The 14,604-nt window shown below is 47.8% G+C and overlaps 1 non-coding gene across 1 annotated transcript; it reads left to right on the top strand.

Moving 5' to 3' along the window:
* The first annotated feature begins 408 nt into the window (after positions 1 to 408).
* Positions 409 to 492, top strand: TRNAR-CCG (transfer RNA arginine (anticodon CCG)). The gene has a single exon. It is a non-coding gene; the product is annotated as a tRNA-Arg (tRNA).
* The last annotated feature ends 14,112 nt before the right edge of the window (positions 493 to 14,604 follow it).

Below are 14,604 nucleotides of genomic sequence, written 5' to 3'. Positions count from 1 at the left end.
TCAGTTAGTTGAGCATCTGACTCCGGCTCAGGTCATGATCTCATGGTCGTGGGTTCANAATCAAGATCCATCTATATGCTGTTTACAAGAGACCCATTTTAGACCTAAAGACATCTTCAGATTGAAAGTAAGGGGATGGGGAACCATGTGTCATGCTAATAGTCAAGAAAAGAAAACTGGTTGGGGCGCCTGGGTGGCTCAGTTGGTTGAGCGTCCGACTTTGGCTCAGGTCATGATCTCATGGTTCGTGGGTTCGAGCCCCACGTTGGGCTCTGTGCTGACAGCTTGGAGCCTGGAGACTGCTTCCGATCCTGTGTCTCCCTCTCTCTCTCTGCCCCTCTTCACTGACATTTTGTCTGTGTGTCTCTCTCTCAAAAATAAATAAACATTAAAAAAAAAACCTGGGGTGCCTGAGTGGCTCAGTTAGTTGAGCATCTGACTCCGGCTCAGGTCATGATCTCATGGTCGTGGGTTCAAGCCCCATGTCAGGCTCTGTGCTAGCTCAGAGCCTGGAGCCTGCTTCAGATTCTTTGTCTCCCTCTCTCTGACCCTCTCCTGCCCACACTCTCTCTCTCTCTCTCTCTCTCAGAAATAAATAAAAACATTAAAAAAAAGAATGAAAGAGGAGAGATCACAACCAACACTGCAGAAATACAACCAATAGAAAGGGAATGTTAAGAGCAATTATATAACAATAAATTGGGCAATCTGGAAGAAATGGACAAATTCCTAGAAACATACAAACTACCAAAACTGAAACAGAAAGAAATAGAAAATTTGAACAGACCCATAACCAGTAAAGACATTGATTTAGTAATCAAAAAATTAGATGGCTTTCCAGGGGAATTCTACCAAACATTTAAAGAAGATTTAACACCTATTCTTTTGAAGCTGTTCCAAAAAATAGAAACGGAAGGAAAACTTTCAATCTCATTCTATGAGGCCAGCATTACCTTGATTCCAAAACCAAAGACCTCTCTAAAAAGGAGAACTAGAGACCAATTTCCCAGATGAACATGGATGCAAAATTTCTCAACAAGATAATAGCTAACCAGATCCAACAATACATTAAAAGACTTACTCACCACAATCAAGTGGGATTTATACCTGGGATGCAGGGCTGGTTCAATAACTGGGAATCAATCAGTGTGATACATCAAATTAATAAAAGAACCACATGATCCTCTATAGCTGCAGAGAAAGCATTTGACAAAATACAGCATCCTTTCTTGATAAAAACCCTCAAGAAAGTAAGGAGAGAAGGATACCTCAAGATCATAAAAGCCATATACAAAAGACCCACAGCTATTATCATCCTCAATGGGGAAAAACTGAGAGCTTTCCCCCTAAGGTCAGGAACATGACAGGGATGGCCACTCTTGTCACTGTTATTCAACATAGTATTGGAAGTCTTAGCCTCAGCAGTCAGACAACACAAAGAAAGAAAAGGCATCCATATGAGCAAGGAGGAAGTCAAACTTTCACTCTTTACAGTTGACATGATACTCTGTATGGAAAAGGCAAAAGATTCCACACACACACACACACAAAAGTGCTAGAACTGATCCATGGATTCAGCAAAGCCTCAGGATATAAAGTCAATGCATAGAAATCAGTTGCATTGCTATACACCAATAATGAAGCAGCAGAAAGAGAAATCAAGGAATCAATCCCATTTACAATTGCATCAAAAACCATAAAATACCTAGGAATAAACCTAACCAAAGAGGTGAAAAATTTATACACTGAAAACTATAGAAAACTTATGAAAGAAATTAAAGACACAAATGGGAAAAACATTCCATGCTCATTGATTGGAATAAAAAATATTCTTGAAATGTCGATATTACCCAAAGCAGTCTAAATACTCAATGCAATCCCTATCAAAACAACACCAGCATTCTTCACAGAGCTAGAACAAACAATCCTAAAATTTGTATGGAACCAGAAAAGATCCCAAATAGCCAAAGCAATCTGGAAAAAGAAAACCAAAGCTGGAGGCATCACAGTTCCAGACTTCAAGACATATTACAAAGCTGTAATCATCAAGACAGTATGGTACTGGCACAAAAACAGACATTCGGACCAATGGAACAGAATAGAGAACCCAGAAATAGACCCACAAACGTATGGCCAACTAATCTTCGACAAAGCAAGAAAGAATATCCAATGGAATAAAGACAGTCTCTTCAGCAAATGGTGTTAGGAAAACTGGACAGCGACATGCAGAAGAATGAATCTGAACCACTTTCTTACACCTTACACAAAAATAAACTCAAAATGGATGGAAGAGTTAAATGTAAAACAGGATGCCATCAAAATTCTAGAGAAGAAAGCAAGCAAAAATCTCTTTGACCTTGGCTACAGCAACTTCTTACGCAATATGTCTCTGGAGCCAAGGGAAACAAAACCAAAAATGAACTATTGGGACTTCATCAAGATAAAAAGCTTCTGCACAGCAAAGGAAACAATCAGCAAAACTAAAAGGCAACCCATGGAATTGGAGGAGATATTTTCAAATAACACATCACATAAAAGGTTAGTATTCAAAATCTATAAAGAACTTACCGAACTCAACACCCAGAAAAACAAATAATCCAGTGAAGAAATGGACAAAAAGACAGGCATAGAAACTTTTCCAAACAAGACATCCAGATAGCAAATAGACACATGAAAACATCCTCAACATTACTCATCATCAGGTAAATACAAATCAAAACCACACTGTGATGCCACCTCGCATCTGTCAGAATGGCTAAAATTAACAACTTGGGAAATGACAGATGTTGGCAAGGATGCAGAGAAAGAGGAACCCTTTTGCACCGCGAGTGGGCATGCCAACTGGTGCAGCCACTAGGGAAAACAGGATGGAATTTCCCCAAAAAATTAAAAATAGAACTACTCTACAAGCAAGCAATTGCACTAGGTATTTATCCAAAGGATACAGGTGTGCTATTTCGAAGGAGCACATGCACCCCAATGTTTATAGCAGCACTGTCGACAATAGCCAAAGTATGGAAAGAGCCCAAATGTCCATTGACAGATGAATGGGTAAAGAAGATGTGGTATGTATACAACAAAGTATTACTTGGCAATCAAAAAGAATGAAATCTTGCCATTTGCAACAATGTGGATGGAACTAGAGGATATTATGCTAAGCAAAATTAGTCAGAGAAAGACAAATATCATATGACTTCACCCATATGTGGAATTTAAAATACAAAACAGGGGCGCCTGGGTGGCTTAGTCGGTTGGGCGTCCGACTTCCATTTAGGTCCTGATCTCGCGGTTCGTGGGTTCGAGCCCCGCGTTGGACTCTGTGCTGACTGCCAGCTCAGAGCCTGGAGCCTGTTTCAGTCTGTGACTCCCTCTCTCTCTGACCCTCCCCTACTCACGCTGTCTCTCTCTCTCTCTCCTAAAAATAAATAAAAACATTAAAAAAAAAATGACTACTCTAAAAAAAAAATAAATAAATAAAATAAAATACAAAACAGATGAACATAAGGGAAGGGAAGCAAAAATAATATAAGAACAGGGAGGGGAACAAAACATAAGAGACTCTTAAATACAGAGAACAAATTGAGGGTTGCTGGAGGGGTCGTGGGTGGGGGAAGGGCTAATTGGGCAAGGGGCATTAGGGAGCGCAGTTGTCGGGCTGAGCACTGGGTGTTATATGTAGGGGAATGAATCACTGAATTCTACTCTGTTTTTTTTTTTAATGTTTTATTTATTTTTGGGAGAGAAAGGGACAGCATGAGCAGGGGAGGGTCAGAGAGAGAGGGAGATACAGAGTCTGAAACAGGCTCCAGGCTCTGAGCTGCAGTCAGCACAGAGCTCGACGCGGGGCTCGAACCCACAAACTGTGAGATCACCACCTGAGCCAAAGTTGGACACTTAACCTACTGAGCCACCCAGGTGCCCCTGGATTCTACTCTTTTTTTTTAATGTATTATTTTTTTGTCTTTTATTTTATTTTATTTTTTAAACGTTTGTTTATTATTATTTTATTTTTTTAATAGTTTATTGTCAAGTTGGTTTCCATATAACACCTAGTGCTCATCCCCACAAGTGCCCTCCTCCAAACCCATCAGCCCCCTTCCCCTCCCCTCCACCCCATCTGCCCTCAGTTTGTTCTCGGCATTCAAGAGTCTCTCATGGTTTGCCTCCCTCCCTTTCCCCCACTGTTTTTCCCCTTCTTCTCCCCCACGGTCCTCCGTTAGGTTCCTCCTATTCTCCTATATGTGCAAACGTATGGTATCCGTCCTTCTCCGCCTGACTTATTTCACTCAGCATAACACCCTCAAGTTCCACCCATGTTGCTACACGTGGCCAGATTTTTTCTCATTGCCATGTAGTGNTTCCTTATAGATTTTGGATACTAGCCCTTTATCTGATATGTCATTTGCAACTATCTTTTCCCATTCCGTCGGTTACCTATTAGTTTTATGGCTTGTTTCTCTTGCCATGCAGAAGCTTTTAAANTGAGGGCTTCTCATAGATGGCTTTTATGGTGTTTAGGTAAGTTCCTTCTACCCTGGATTCTACTCTTGAAATCAATATTGCACGATATGTTAACTAACTTGGATGTACATTTTTTAAAAATAAAGTAAAATAAATAAATAAATAAAAATTTTAAAAAATAAAGAAGGATCCTGTGTGTGTTTACTAATGATCCCAGCCATATTTATTGAGCGCCTATTACACGTCTACTGCATATACTTTCTCACTGAATTCTCAAAACATCTCTTTGAACAACATATTTCTTCCCCTATTTTATAGGTGAGGAAACTGAGGCTCAGAGAAATTAAGTAACCTGCCCGAGGACACCCAGTCACTGAGGCACATTTGACTCAGTCAACCCCAAGGTCTGGCTCCCCACAGGGCACCACACTGCCTACAAAAGGCTGCGGGGTGAGCACACAGATTGGAGGATCCAGCAACAAGCCAAGACTGTTTGCAAACCCAGAGCTGACGTTAGATAAACTTGGCAAGTAAGCAAGGGGCCCTCACATGCCAAGCACAGTGGACATTTCTTAGATGGCTTTGTGTCCTTTGTATTCATTATCTGCAAGAAACTCCACTTCGCAAGGCCAGGATACTTCAATGTAATGTAGATCTTATCAACACTCCGAGTGGTGTAAACACAACAGATATGCCAGAGAGAGACCATAGGCCAGAAAGAATGTGCAGCAAACTTCAGAACAGTGCACCGGGGTCAAAATGGCATTGAGTTGCCAAGAGGCCCCTCGTATTAAACCTCAGGGCTTGCGGATAACCTGAGAAGATTCGGTGGAGTACGAAATACAAACAAATACAAAGTATGCAGAGAAAGGGTGGGGCCAGGTGGGGAAGGCGGTGAGCCATATCGGGCAGGAGCCTGATCGGGCAGGAGCACAAACCCAGTTATAAGCTTGGCCCCAGGAGACCGAAGACGGCCTCACCTGCATCAGGAGGTCGGACCTGGAGCAGGGGAGAAGCAGGGATCTCCAGGCAGCGCAGGTGCTGGTGCTGGTGCTGTGGTTCAGGAGGCTCTGTCCCTGCTGGAGGGTCCGGGATTGAGGACCTGTCCAGAGGAGGGGCCGCGAGAGCTGGGGTCTCACTGGGCAAACGGATTCCAGGCAGACTGTAGCCTGGCTGAACACCGCCTGAGGAGAGGTCATGCGGGCTCGTGCAGAAGCAGCTGGGAAGGAAGGAGAGGCTGCGCCTTAGTGGTATGGAGGTCAAGGCACACTTGGGAGTCCCAGCTCCCCGAACCTTCATCTGGGAGACCAGGTCCGGCCCACCAGCCGCTGGGGCGGAGCCTTCTCACACTGGCCGGGCCCTAGAGGCAGAGGAAAGGCGGTGGGTGCTGTAGGTGGGGGTGAACTGTCTGCTCTCCGCTCTGCGCGCACCGCCTTCACCGAGGAAGGTGCAGTAACCTCTTTACTCTGGAGGGGGCGCAGGCTAGAGAAGCACAGAAGAGGAATCTAGAGGCATCGTCTGGCTTCGGGGAAACAACGTGAGAAGGCTGGGGAACCCCGACACATCCCTTGTTTAGCAGGCTGCACGGGTACCGGGAGGGTGCAAGTTTAAGTAACTTGTGCTCTGTAAAGCCTAAGTCCTCGGCCCATTCCTGGGAAGGGCAGCCCCAGCAGCGCCCCCCAGTGGCCGACCGTGCAGCACCGCCCGCCCCCGGTTTGGCCCTGCGGCCCCAGAAGCCTCTAGGCCTCGCACAGAGCCCTGGGCGGCTCTTGGGAGGCTCGTTCGCGCAGCTCGGACCCAGGGAGGGACACGCCCGTGTCCGCACTACTGGGACCGCCCACTGGGCGCCACCTCGAAACTGCTGCTCTTTGGGTTTTTCAGGTTCTTTGTTCAGGTAGGTAAGCCTCATCCCCATCCCCCACCCGCGGCGTTGCAGGAGACTGAGGCGTCCCTGGGGCATCCCTAGTAAGTGGCTCTCAGGGGACAATGGCTGCCCTTTACTGAAGAGCTGAAGGCCGGCCACTTTGCGCGTACTGTCACTCCCTACCGTCTCCCACGCGGTGAACAGTATTATTTGTGCACCAGTAAGAAAACCGTGGCCGTGTTTCTCCTCACCTTTTTCTACCGACGTGAAATCCACATAACACGCAATGAAACGTTTTAAAGTGAGCGCTTCAGTGGCAATCCCTACATTCAGTGTTTGCGCCACCACCACCTCTAGTTCCAAAACAGCTTTGTCACCCCAAAAGGAACCCCCGCACCCATTAAGCAGTGACTCCTTCGCCATGATCCCCCTTCCTCCACCCCCTGGCAACGGGCGATCTGCATTTTGTCTCTTTGGTTTTAAGTATTCTGGGTATTGCACGGTAAATGCGGTCACATCCGATCTCTTGTGTCTGGCTCCTTGCTCTTCGCGTCATGCTTTTGAGGTTCAGGCCTGGGTCAGTACTCCATTCCTTTTTGTGGCTGAAAAATATTCCGTCGTAGGGATAGAAGGCATTTTGTCTATGCATTCATCTGTTGGGCTATTTTCACTTTTGGGCTGTTGTAAACAGCACTGCTCTGAACATGCTGTGCATGTATGTATTTGAGTACCAGTTCTCAAGTCCTGGGCATGTGTCCCTGGGGCGGGATTGCTGGGTCAGATGGTAATTCTGTTTCACTTTTTGAGGAACCGTCACACCATTTCCCACAGTGGCTACACCATTTTACATTCCCACTGCAGCGCATGAGGGTTTCAATGTGTCCATGGCCTTGCTGACACTTGTTATTTTTCCCGTATCTTTGTTTGGTTTGGTTTTGTTTTTTAATTATACCCATCCTAGTGGTTGTGAACTTGTACTGACGCTGATTTTTAAAAGTGAATTAACTTAAGATTTAAAGAAAACTGTTAAGGGACAGTTGGTGGCTCAGTCGGTTAAGCATCCAACTTTGGCTCAGGTCTTCGGCTCAAGTCATGATCTCACCGTCTGTGGGTTCAAGCCCCACGTTGGGCTCTCTGGACAGAGAGCCTGGAGCCTGCTTCAGATTTCGTGTCTCCCTCTTTCTCTGCCCCTCCCCTGCTCCCATTCTGTCTCTTTCTCTCAAAAATAAAAATATTTAAAATAAAAAAAAAAGAAAACTGTTAAGAAAATAATAGCATGGCAGTGTGTGGGTAGAGCAGGTAAGAGTGGCAACTCCAAAGCCTGTAGTTTGGAGGCAGAGAAACAGATGTCCAGCAGCGTGTCACTGTCCTCCGGCCCACACTGCTGCCGGCTCCCGCAATCCAAGCCAGAGCCACCCTGGCTCTGCAAAAGGAGGGGCAGATCTCCTCTATCCCCTGCATGAAGGCGAGTTCCAGGTTGAGGCAAACCCCTTCCAGTTCAGAGGGCCTCCACTGAGTCTCCCGTCTTCATACCGCAGACAGAGCCCACATCACCTCTGCAGGCCCTGCCGTGGTCCTGTGCGTAAGAACGCCCGGATTTGGATCGCCAGCTCGCCGGGTCTCATCTGTGGGCTAGTCCCACCCTGACCTCTCCCCATGATTTTGGTTTTTAACTTCTTATTAGAGTGTGAAGTACCGACGTTAAGTCTACAATTTGATGTATTCTCACAAATTCAACTCTCTGAATAAGAGAACTCAGATAAAAACAGAAGATTATCAATACCCCCTAAACATCCCCCCACATTTGTACCAACCCAAGAGTAAGTACTAACCTGACTTAAAAATTTTTTTTTTAATGTTTTATGTATTTTTGAGAGAGAGCATGAGCAGGGGAGCGGCAGAGAGAGAAGGAGACAGAGGATCTGAAGCCGGCTCTGCACTGACAGCAGAGAGCGCAGTGGAGGGCTGGAACTCACCGACCACAAGATCGTGACCTGAGCTGAAGTCAGACACTCAACCGACCGAGCCACCCAGGCGCCCTACTAGTCTGACTTTCATGGATAAGTTTTGCCTCGAGGCTTACGTAGATGGGACTATGTAGCACATACTCTTTAGTGTCTGGCTTCTTCCATCTTCCATGGCAAATAAAAATGAGCCCCTCTTTGTATATATATTGGTCATTTAGATATCCGCTTGTGTGAAATGCCTAACCAGGCCTTCTGTTTATTTTCTTTTTTTTTAATAAAAATTTTTTATTTTATTTTTTTTTTTTTTTGAGAGAATGAGCAGGGAAAGGACAGAGAGACAGACAGACAGAATCTGAAGCAGGCTCCAGGCTCTGAGCCATCAGCACAGAGCCCAAAGTGGAGACCAAACTTTTTGTCAACCGCAAAATAATGACCTGATCCGAAGTTAGCCGTTTAACCAACTAAGCCATCCAGGCACCCCACTTCTGTTTATTTTCTGTTCTCTGTCTTTCCCTTACTGATTGGAGTTCTTTATTCCACATACTAGCCTTTTATTATCCACTCTCATTCTGTGGTTTTTGATACATAGAATTTCTTATCCTTAATAGAATCTAATTGATCATTTTTCCCCATCATGCTTAGTGCCTTTGGTATCCTGTCTAAGAAAGCTTTGTATTCCATGGTCATCAAGATGTTCTTTTATATTTTCCTCCAGAAGCAGACCTTCAAGACATATGGAATTGACTTTCGTATATGGTGTGAGGTTAGAGCTGGCACTATTTCCATATGCACAGCCAGGTGACCCAGCACCAGTCACTGAAAAGGCCATCCTTCCCTGACCGCGTTTTGGGGTAAGCAGTGATAGTTGTTTCTCTCTGAGTGAAAGCAGGGGTGAGTGGAAGGCATTCTTCTTTCTCTAAGTCTGGGAAGAGGATTGCACTTAGAACTATATCTGTCATAGCCACAGGGAAACAAATAGTCCCTAGCAGGGAAAAAACCCTGCTCAGGAGCCAGGAGGCTGTAAGGAAATGAAGGAAAAGCACCAGGGACTGACAGAGGCATGTAAGGGGGACATTCACAGGGAGTTCAGGGGATGAGGTGTGGTCTTGGCAGATTTGACACAGAAAATGGGGACAAATAATTAACTGACTGGGTCACAGAGCCAGGGCTGCCCCAGAGAGCAGGGGTTGTTGACCGGGGCCCAGAGCTGCCAGCACAATCAGGATATCCCACGTGGAAATCTATGAGTGGATCTGGTAAGGCCCAGGACACAGGCCAGCCTTTCCCTTAGCATCTGAGGGATCAGCCCCCATCCTGCCCAGCCATGACGGGCCCCTTGGCCACTTCATTCGCAGAACCCAACGGAAGGAAGGTAGGCACAACAGGTAGAGCATTGTGCCACATCTCGGATCCACCACTTACTAGCTGTGTGACTGTGGGAAGATTACTGGACCTCTCTGTGCCTTTGTTTCTTTCCCTGTAAATGGCAATAATAATAGTGCCTACTTCATAGGGCTGGTCTGAGGATTAAATGAGATCACACCAGGCCTATGGTAAGTGCTTAATAAATGTTAGCCATTGTTATTCTTGATAGCTAAATTCAGGCCCCCAGACTCCCTGCCAGTGCTATTTCCTGAGCACCCATGGGGGACAGAATGGAGCTGGATCTAGAACAGCGCAACCAAAGGGCCAGAATGTGCATCTCTCCAGCCTTGTCCAGAAGAAAGCATGTGCACATCAGTTGGCCCCTGGGCGGCTCTCCTACGGGAGTCCTGGCTTAGCCTAAGCCATAGCTCTCACTGAGGGAATTTATACGTGAGCCAGCCTGTCTACTGGACTGGGGGGACACAGGTGCCCACTGCATGAGTTAGTGGATATGGGTGCCTGAAGAGAGTGCCCCAGCCCAGCCCCAGAGCCGGAACCTGCAGGCAGAAGCCAAAGCTGGTCTCACAGAGGTGTCCATACCGCCACCCTGTGGACAAGTCAGACACTGCAGCGGGCCACCAGTTCAGGAGCAAGTTCAGCAAGAAGCCTGGAAGGGCCACGACCACCTGGAGGGAGGGACACTCTTTCCTTATCCAAAGATACCAGCAGTTCTGTGAACTATCGGGGTCATGACTGCCCAGAGGGCCCACCTTTTCCTAATTCACACAAAGGTGACATTCGGGTGAGCATCAGCCCTGGGTTTGTGCATGACCCATGTGCCCAAGCAGCTTTGAAAGGTAGCTGGTGCACTGGGACAGAATGTGGCAGAGGGGGGAGATAAGAGCCACGCACCTGGATCATTCACAGTGGGGACTCCAGCGCCCCAAACAGGAAAAGCCCCTGACCCCAGGGAAGCCTTGGCACGATATGTGCACCCCCTTAGCAGCACTGAGGCACCCGGACACCTCCGTGGGCCCTGAGCCGTGTTCAGCTACAAGGCAGCATTGGGGTGGAGCAGTGGTGACTGTAGCTTCATCTGATTTATAAGCTGCTGCAGGACGCTGCTGGGGACTCCGGGACGCAGCTGTGGGACGTCCTCCAAGAGCAGGTGCAAGAGCCAGTGGCATCAGTGGTAATACAGCCACTCATACAGCCTCAGGCTGCAGGTACCCAGGGACCTTGGAGCCAGGCTGCCGCCTAAGTCCTCCCGCTGATAAGAGCCTCTGAGTGATCAGGGAGCCAAAGTAGGCTGTTCTCTGCTCACCAATCTGTTCTCCCTAGCACGGGGCTGTGTTGACCCAAGGGATGGGCATCTTTTTCTAAATACACAAAGGCACTCTATAAGCTAACGTGCTCTGTCCGGGGGCACGTGGGTGCAGAGGAGGAGGCCCGGGGCCAGCGAGGCTGTTCAAAACCCTGCTTCCAACTCACTGTTCACCAAGCCACTGCTCGCTGACTTTGAAAAAACCCTATGCTTGGTACTTTGAGTCCCCTGTTACAAGCTGAAAAGTAGCTTGCCTGGTCTGGTGCCCATTTCGTGCGAGCTGAGTTAGTGGAGGTCAGTTCCTGTGGACTGGTCACCTCCGGGGCCGTGACAGATCAAGCATGTGACCTGAAGGACCGCCTCCCCCAGCTGCCTCATGAACCCCACCTCCATCTCCATCTTGACGTCTGCTAATATATTTCCCTGGCCGAGACCGCACTGCAAAGCGGTCTCCCCTCTTTCCTCCTCCCCTCTTCCTACTTCTGCCTCAGCACCAGCCTCTCTCCCAGGCAGATGTCCTTTCCGGACTCTGGGATGTGAGGATAATGGATAATATCCATTATCCGCCATGGATATAGAACACCTTTACATATTTGTTTGGAACCCACCTTATTTCAGAAGAGTTTTAGTCTCCTGGTAGGAGTAAGCATACCCCTGTCCACCTCCTAAGGCTGTTGTTAAAAATTAAATGCGGAAAATGACAAAGCACAATAAGAGTGNCAGGTGCCAATGGTACCTCCATAATTCTCCAAGTCCTCTGGGCTGAACTCAGGCACGATATATGATTTTCTCCTTCCCCAGTATGGACCACTGGTTTCCAGTGTGGCTTTGTGAGTTTCACGGGTGCTCTGAGGGTCTTCTGTGTGCCGGCCACTCTGCTGAGAGCTGTGTGTTCGGCATTCAATACCAACTCAGTAGACCTTCCTATCCCCATTTTACGAGAGAACTGAAGCTCAGAGTTCATATAATTTACCCAAGATCTCACAGGTGAGAAGTGAAAGAGCTGTACCACGAAATGGTGATTTTATTCCAGGGAACACAAACTCAGATACCTCCCCGGGAGTGTGTGGATTGGGCCAGGTGTAAGGCAACAGGGAATGGGGGTGGCCTGTGGCAATCGGGGTGCACGCCTACCTCAGGGCATTCACAATCTCAGTCTTTTGTCCAGCCGGTCGGCCGCCCTTGTATTAACCACTGGTCCTGACTGCCTCCCGGCACAAGCTGCTCTCCACCGCCACTGCCAGCACCCAGGTCCTCTTCACTCACACCTGGGATGCCACAGGAGCCTCCTCCTTGGCCTCCCTGCCTCCAACCTCTGCCACCGCCCCCCCCCAGAGCCAGACGCCATCCTTTCCCTGAGCACCCAATCCTACAGAGACCCAGCCCCGTAGACACGCGGCACTCACAGCCCACCCCCAGGGACCATCATAGAGTGGAAGGAACAAGGACTTAACAGGCGGTTCTGGGTTCAAATCTCAGCTCTGCTATCTGCCAGCAGGGTCACCTCGGATACGTTACTCAACCTCCTCGGCCCTCAGTTTTCTCTAAGAGGAGCACCGTGATGACAGCCGGGATGCAGCTCTTAGTCGAGTTAAATGTATTCATAATGGTGAAGAGTTCAGCCCAGTGCCAGCCCGGTATGCGTTTACCCCACCATGGGAAACCCGCGGCGGGCACACAAAGCTGGGAAGCGGTTGGTCCTATCTCCCCTTTGTAGGTCTTGGAAGCCAGGGAGGACTGGGGACTTGCCCCGCTAATAAATGGGACACTCAGGTTTCAAACCCAGGGCAGTCTCTCACCTGCACAATGCAGACAGAAATGCCAGCCACATGTGGTCCTGCATGGATCTCCAGAAGACGCCTTACCTGTGGCAGGACCAGGTGCCCCGAGTCTGTGCAGCTGAGTTAGGGAGGCAGGAAGGCCAGAGCGCCAGCCTAGAGCAGAAGCTGGGCTGATCCTGGACCAGGAGCAGGTACAGGCCAGGGCCATTTCCAGCCCCTTACAGACCCTGATTCTTACAGCATCTGATTCTCAGACGCACCACCCTCATCACCACCAATTAAAACTCGCCCACATCCCTCATCAAAGATAACACTGCTTGAAATGTAACAGGGCTTTTACCAATTTGCTTATGAAATTACTTGACTATGAGTAAGTCATTTAATTTACTATTGGCTATGATTTCTCTTCAATCGTTCTGCATATCCTGAAACTCTTGCCAAGAATCCAAGTTACAAATTGTTCTCAAATATAATGGCATTTGTATGGATACCAAACTTAACAGATATTAAAGTTGACACGCTACTTTCAGAAAGCACTTGATTAAACATTTACCCATTTTGATACGGTCTGTTTCGTAGTTTGCAGGTCCCCCCCCACCCAAAGCTTTGCTTTCAGGGCTCTGACATTTCCCAGGCCTTTGAGAGCCTGCCCTGGCCCCTGGGTAGGGTGAGTGGATTTGCTCACAGAACCAGGACAGTCGGAATGCTCCCGGTCTCCATACCCACAGGCTGCCCGGCATGCCTGCTACAAGAACCCGGGGCGCCTGGGCGGCTCAGTCAGTTCAGCATCTGACTCTTGATGTCAGATCAGGTCTTGATCTCAGGGTTGTGAGTTCAAGCTCCACACCCAGCGTGGAGCCTACTTACAAATGATAATAATAATACCTGCCTGTCCAGGGCAACCTGATCTGGGCACCTTTATTCTCATCCCCAAAACAGAATGATTTGCCAAACGTTGGGTTAATGTGACTTATTACTTAAGGTTTTATTGGAGTTTTATAGAAGGAATTTACAAATGAGGCAATACTTGGATGGGGCAAATGTTCTGATACAGGGTTTGTAAGCTAGGATGACTGTCACCAAACACTACCACCTGGGGCACAGCCAGGACCCACCCCCCCTTTCCATAACTCCCCCAGGAGGGGGCTCTGGGAAGGTGAATGTTTTGCGAATGTTTTGGGGCCTTTTAAAACACATCAGCTTTGTTTGTTTTTGTTTTTTATGAAGTAAGCTCTGTACCCAGTGTGGGGCTCAAACTCATGACCCCAAGATCAAGGTCACATGCTCTACTGACCGAGCCAGCCGGGTGCCCCTAAAGCAGACCTGTGTTTCAGATCGCCCTGGCTACCCAGCCTCATTCCCGCCCCCCCTTCCCCCCACACACAAGGGCAGATGCCCTGACTCCCTATTACTGCGGAGCAAGGAGCAGAGGAGGGACGGCTGCCTCCCTCACACCTGCCAAGCAGGGCACGAGGAGGGGCGTGAGATGATTCCAAGAAAAGGAAAGCAGGCAGCAGGACCACATGGGAGGCATCAGGGAGGGAGAGGGCAAGGAACAGACTTTTAGCTTGGTTTACACACTTTCATTCATTTCTATCAAAAAGCAGTAAAAAAATTTAAAAATCACATCTTGGACCTGGTCATTTCACTCATGGGCATCTAGACCAGGGGAGTATCTGTAAAGCATGTAAAGATAATAATAGCTAGTATTTACTGAGCACTTAATGTTTTATATATATCCAGAGATGGGATTGGCTGAATGAATCCAAAATAATCACACAAGGACAGTGCTATTATTATTCCCATGAACTAGGTGAGGAGTTGGAGGCACAGAGAGGGGAA

This window comes from Crocuta crocuta, unplaced genomic scaffold, assembly GCF_008692635.1.
Source record: "Crocuta crocuta isolate KB4526 unplaced genomic scaffold, BGI_CrCroc_1.0 scaffold274, whole genome shotgun sequence".
Lineage (NCBI taxonomy): Eukaryota > Metazoa > Chordata > Mammalia > Carnivora > Hyaenidae > Crocuta > Crocuta crocuta.
The sequence above is the reverse complement of the archived record's forward strand: the minus strand, read 5'-3'. Positions and strand labels throughout refer to the sequence as shown.